The 6,000-nt window shown below is 48.0% G+C and overlaps 1 protein-coding gene across 1 annotated transcript in view; it reads left to right on the top strand.

The window, feature by feature from the left end:
* Positions 1–452: 452 nt before the first annotated feature.
* LOC128813520 (A-kinase anchor protein 13-like) overlaps positions 453–6,000 on the top strand; it is a 106,397-nt gene continuing 100,849 nt past the window's right edge. Inside the window, exon 1 of the mRNA XM_053988730.1 lies at positions 453–558. The gene's annotated coding sequence lies outside the window, so the exon portion shown is untranslated. The remainder of the gene's footprint in view (positions 559–6,000) is intronic.

Below are 6,000 nucleotides of genomic sequence, written 5' to 3'. Positions count from 1 at the left end.
GTTGTTCAAAGCCCCATCCAGCCTGGCCTTGAACTCTTCCAGGCATGAAGCAATCCCCAGGTCCCCCTTCGATAAAAACCCGCAGCCTCAGCAGCTGCCTGCGCTCTTTCAGACCCGCACCACCATGTTACACGCACGCCGCCGCCTCTCCCCCAGCAGTCGAGCAACCGGGAAGGGGCACAGGCGAGGGAGAAGCCCCCGGGGCAGGGAGCGGGGCTTTCCCCAGCGCTGCTCACGGCAGGCACGGCCGGATCTCAGCCCCAGCGAGTGCCGCCGGTGCCCCTCGGCCCCGCACGGCCCCGCACGGCCCCGCACCGCCCGGCCTAGGGCGGCCCCACCGGGGCAGCGCATGCGGGCTGGCCGGGCCCGGCCGGGCGGGCGCGGCGGCGGCTCAGGTTGCGAGGCGGCAGCCCCCGGCCCTCCTCCTCTCCTTCCTGCCCGCCTCCCCGGGCGGAGAGCACCGGCCCGGCCGCCTCCTCCGCCCCCTCCCCGTCCCCGTCCCTCTCCCTTCCCTCCCGGCCCCGCTGCCAGGGGCGAAGCCGCCCGCCGGGCCCCGCGGTGAGTGTGCCCCGCCGGAGTTGGGCGAAGGGGTGGGGGAAAGTTTGGGGAGGCCGCCGGCGGGGGCGGAGGGGTGGGCGCTCCCCGGGGCCGGGGGTGTGCGGGAGCCCCCCGCCCCTTCCCGCGCCCTCGCACGCTTCCCCCGCCCTTCCTCGTCCTCGGGGGGTTTCTTTCTCGGCGCAACTTCGCGTGGTGCCGCTCCGGGCGGCTTCTCTCCTCCGCGTGGCTTTATTCCTTTTCATTTTACGGCTCTCGGTAGTTTTTCATTTATTTGGAGTGTTCTCTCGCGCGGCTGCTCCCCGCCGCTATTGTCTGCGGGCCGGGGCCGGGGGGCCGGGCGCGGTCCCCCCGCAGCCGGGCGGGGGTGGCGGCCCCGCTGCCGGGGGGACGCGCGGGGACGAGCCCGGGAGTGTGCCGGGGACACGCACCCGCCTGGCCCCCAGCCTCCCTCCACACTGGAACGCTGATACCCTGGTGGGAACCCCCCTCCAGGCTCACAGACACAACTTTGTATCTCACTTTATTGCGCGGAAAGTCACCGCGGATTCTTATCTAGAGCCCCCCCGCAACACGCTGGTGTTGGTGTGTGTCACCTTTGGGTCTCGGTGGCCTTTGGTGTCACTCAGAGGGTCATTGCCGTGGGGTCTATTTCATGCTTTCACTCCGTTGCTTGAAAATATAATTATTTTTGTTCCTTCTCGAGTGCAGACCCTTCTTCTGAAGCAAATGCAGGATGAAGATTGCGAAATAGTAGTTTTTCTGAACCTGTAAACTGTTGGGGTTTATTAATCCACCTTCTGTGACTGTGTTGTAACCACAAGTCATATAGAGGAGTGGGGATTTGCAGAATCTGATTTTGCTGACCTCTGGAATTGGTTCTGCTCCAGTGTCCTTTACAGGGCTTCATGTTAGCAGGAGATTGGAAGTGGGAAAAAAGTGATTTATAAAAAGTTCTTTTTTTTTTTAAGAGCGCACTGTACCAATTCTGCTGTGGATGACCAGATAGGGATTCGATAAAGGGATTAGAAATCCTGCACTGCTGTAGGACAGTTGGTCACTGTGGCTCTCTGTAATCTCTGTCAGCCGTAAAACTTTAGGTACTCATGGAGATATGCGATGCAGTAGAAATATGTAAAGCATGTAGCTTCAGAGCTGAGTTTAGACAGTTGGTCTGAGATCTATGGATGTCTTGTGTACTGGGAGTTTTGGCTAATGTAATCTAATCGGTTTTAAAGGGCCAAAAGTGACATTTTTAACTTTTTTAAGTTAACATTTTAACTTTTTAAGTGACATTTTAATTTTTTAACATGTTTTAAAGTGACATTTCTGTTTGTGGTGACTCTCCTTGAGTCCCTTGTTGGGTGTGTTTCTCATGTTTTGCACGCCCTTGCTGAGCTGTTGTGGAACTGTAAGGGTGAACCAAGTTCCACATGGGTCCTTGAAGGTAAGATATCATTTGTTGTGGTGTTAGAGGAGGTGTATTTTTATACATAGATACCTTAGCAGTGGGAGTAGATTGATTGTTAACCTCATAACATCCCTGCTGTGGATAGAAACTGCTGTCTGTAGTAGAAGGGCATTTGCTGTGCTTTGGGACATGGTGACAGTGTCTTGTTCGCAAACTTGAAATTGGGTTTGTTTGGGTGTTTTTGTTTTGGTTTGCTTTTTTACAAGGCTGATAGAGTAAGGGTGCATTAGGCAAGGAGACGATCATCTTTGGCACGAGTTCAAGATTGTTGTTCATTTCATGGGTTGAACGTTTCCATCGCCGTCTGTCCTTGCAGCGCTGCCTGGTGCTGGACAGACGGGCTAGCCTGGGGCTGTTGCTAGAAGGGCATGGATGTTGAGTTCTGCCAGGCAGACAGGTTTTGTAGGTAGCCTGAATGACAAGTCCCCCGCAGGTAGTGTGCATGAGCTGTGCTGTGTGACAGCGTTCCAGCCTGGATTTCCTGCCCGGCTCCGGCGGCCACGGATGGCCGGCATAGCCCGAGAGGTGAGGACACGACGTGTCCGAAGTGAGAGAGTCCTGCCAGGGACTGCAGCCAGAGAGAAAGGCAGGAGCTCGATGTTCCTGATTTACAGCTTCGCTGCATCAAAGGAGGGAAACACATTTAAGAACTCAAAGCTTCTCAAAGGAACAGAGCTCTGCCAGGTACTATGCGATGATGGATGTTTTTAAACACAGTGTGCGTAGCGCAGCTTTGAGACTCAGGCATATGCAGAACTCACTAATCTCTCAGCAGGATATACTTGTGAGTAAGCCGTGTTCTGGTCTAGGGTACACTCCTGTGCTAAGAGGAGGATTAAGTACTGTTAAAGGAATCTGGTTATTCTATCCAAAGCATGAATTAAGAACAGCAGTCAATAAATTATCCTAGAGGAAAAAAACATTGGTAGGTTTATTGGTGGTGTTCACATGCTCCTGTGTTACAAAAGCAGTGGGGTTCTTTCATATAATTTTCTGCTGGAATATTAAGTTTTAATAAATAGCTACTTAACAAAAAAATAGTTAGTAGAAGCTGCAATGCCTGCTGTACCTATTTCTTTTCCACTGTTTCCAGGACACCAGCATATCAGTTTTCTCTGCCTGGTGGTGATCCACCAGTAAAACCGACCTTGAAGCAGCTTGGAAGCTTTTCTGCTTATTACTGTAGCTGGTTATCTCTGCAATCTACTTGAGTGCTATTAAATGCTATTTCTATAGGGGTTCCCCACACAGACAATAAATAGCCTGAAGTCAGCTAAACCACACAGCTGATTGATAGGGAGGAACTATTTGGTTTTGGCTTGTCTCTACTGGTAGAAGGCCCTGCTAAGAAGTTAAAAACTTGAAGAGAAGGCTGGATAGTCCAGGAAGCCATAAAGGTGTGATATGGCCTCCCTGTGTGATTGTGGCCTCATGTTTTACCAGTCTCCTGCATAGGGAGTTGGCAGTTGGCGTGGTTTCCAGCTGGAGGATAACTCCTATTTGCAGGCACATGAGAGGCTGGATGTGGAAAGCTGGGGAGGAAAACACCTTGCAGCCTGCACCTTGTGATTACTGAGTGCTGTTCGGTGCCAAGTGCTCATGTGCTTGCTTGCATTGATCACCTGTAGGACAGATAAAGGCAATGAGTGATGTCCTGAAGCAGCTGATAGCTCTGATGTAGAGTCCTTCTTTGCTGCCCTGGGGTTTGCCACAGGGGACATAATCCAGTTGGGAGCCTGGTTGGGGCTGGCATGTACCACCTGGTCAGTCACGTCCAGGGAGCCCTGCACCTTTTCTAAAACAAAACTTGTTTTTAGGGTGTTGGATATAATGCAGTTTTTATGAATAGCTTAGTCATGCTTCACTTTTTTTTCTTCTAAAACAGCTGTCAACAATCTCACTGTGGGGAGGGGATCAGCCACTCCTTGTACTTACTGAATAGTCAGACACTTCAGCCTGGCATTGCACTTCTTAGTGGCTTTTGGAAATAAAGCTGTGGATGTGGCACAATGGCTTCTTTTTATTTATTTATTTATCAAGCCTGCCTTTTTCCCTTTGCAAATGACCTTATGCAGATCTAGAAGGCAAAGCCCATCACTGGGAGTTAGCTGGTTAGTTACTTCAGTTACTGATAAGAAAATATGATGGCAGTGCTCCAGGAAAAGCAGCTATGCTGGGAACTTGTTGCTGCACTGAAGCTATACAGATCTTTTTCAAACCGATATACCTCTGTATATTTATGGTGCTTTGTCAGGAAAACAGGGTGACTCCTCTCATAATGTCTGCATGACAAATAAGCTGTGACGCCACAAATCCTGTAAAGAGTTTATTGTCCTTCTGGAGATGGCTGGTGGCGACATGCACTAGGTAAAAGTTTCAGTATCGTGCTAAACTTGAACTGTGGTTTTGTCATCTCATCTCTTGTGTGTGTTGGCGTAGCATAAGCAGCCTCTTCCAGTTCCCCATCTGGGCCATACTGGGGGGTTTGGGTCTGTTCAGCAAACCAGACTGGGAAATGGATCCCAGTTAAAAATACATTATTGTTTTTTGTGTATACAATTCATAACTTGTGTCAGTTAAGAAAAAAAGTTCATTCTGTACCTGCATCAATAACCTGGCTTGTGTTCCTTTGTGTTATCACAAGCAGCTGCTGTGGCAGAGGGTTGGATGCTTCCACCAGGAGAAACCTAAACTCTTGGAAGTGCTTTTCCATTTGCAAATAAGGCATTTGGCTGTGGTGCCCATCCCTTTTTTATAGCATGTGAAGACAACATGGGAGATAGATGTTTCTGAGATAAGCCAGTGAGCTAAAAGTCAAAGTGTTTAATTTTTAAGTTCTGTAAGATAGCAGTTCAAGAGCAAAGAGAAATCTCTGCAAAATAAGTTCTGCCATTTTAATAATGTTCTTTAAAATTTTCTTTATAACCATTTTAGATAGGTTGCTAGGTTTTTGAGGAACAGGGGAAGAAAATGCAATCACAAATGTTTTTAAGTAGTCAACAGTCCTTAAAAAGTATGAAGTGTGATACCTTGGAAAAAGTAAGCTTTAGTTCTGTTGTAGCTGTAATGGATCACATGTTGTGGCATGGTTAGGCAGTCTAACAAGAATGTTTTATATATATTGCGAAGAAACTTACAAATCTGATGCTGAAGAGTTTATTGGGTGGTTTGTAATATGCGTGAGAAAAAGATTAATTCTTTGTTGGCATAGCAATGAAGTTCTCACAGTCCAAAGGCTCAAATATTTAATCTAGGATTGGAGAAAACTTAAAAATTATCCCTGAAACTACTGTCAGCACCTTCTGCAGCACTTGTACTGAGAGCTTGAAATACAGTGTATTCCAAGCATATTTTGGGCGTGAGGTTGGGTTTGGTGCCTCTGGGTGAGGTCTGCTGGTGGTGTGGGCCTTGGGGGCTTGCATGGTTGGTGGAGGACCTTGACTGTGGCCCTGGCTGCAGAATCCAGAATGGTGCTTCTTCACCAGTGAACTCTTAATTCTGTAGCACAGGTTTTCTTGACAGAGTTAATTCTCCTGGACCATTTGGATTTTTCTTGAAAATCTCTTTCCCCTTATAAAGACTGTGAATTCACTTTTGTATTCAAAATGATCCAATCTCTTCAGTCATATTTTTCTTTTTTTTTTTAAGTTGTTCATAATAAATAATTTTCCTGTTTGGCTGCTTTTGTCTTTCCAAAAGTGGTCATAGTATTTTGTTCAGTCAATGTGGCAACTGAACTGTGACAGTTTTCTTGTAGGTTTGATCCTTCCATGTGGTCACCTTTTGATTTCCTTGAAAATCATGGGGTGGAGACTGATTGCTCATTGGATCCTGTGGAGCTGCTTTTCTGAGATGATATTTAAAATATATGAGCACAGGTAGTTGTAAGTGATCCATTGTGTCTTTGTTTCAAGCACTTGTGAAATTTTCTAATAGACTATGCAAAATTTGTCACAACTTCTGATTGCTTCTAG

This window comes from Vidua macroura, chromosome 12 (assembly GCF_024509145.1).
Source record: "Vidua macroura isolate BioBank_ID:100142 chromosome 12, ASM2450914v1, whole genome shotgun sequence".
Classification (NCBI taxonomy): Eukaryota; Metazoa; Chordata; class Aves; order Passeriformes; family Viduidae; genus Vidua; species Vidua macroura.
The sequence above is the reverse complement of the archived record's forward strand: the minus strand, read 5'-3'. Positions and strand labels throughout refer to the sequence as shown.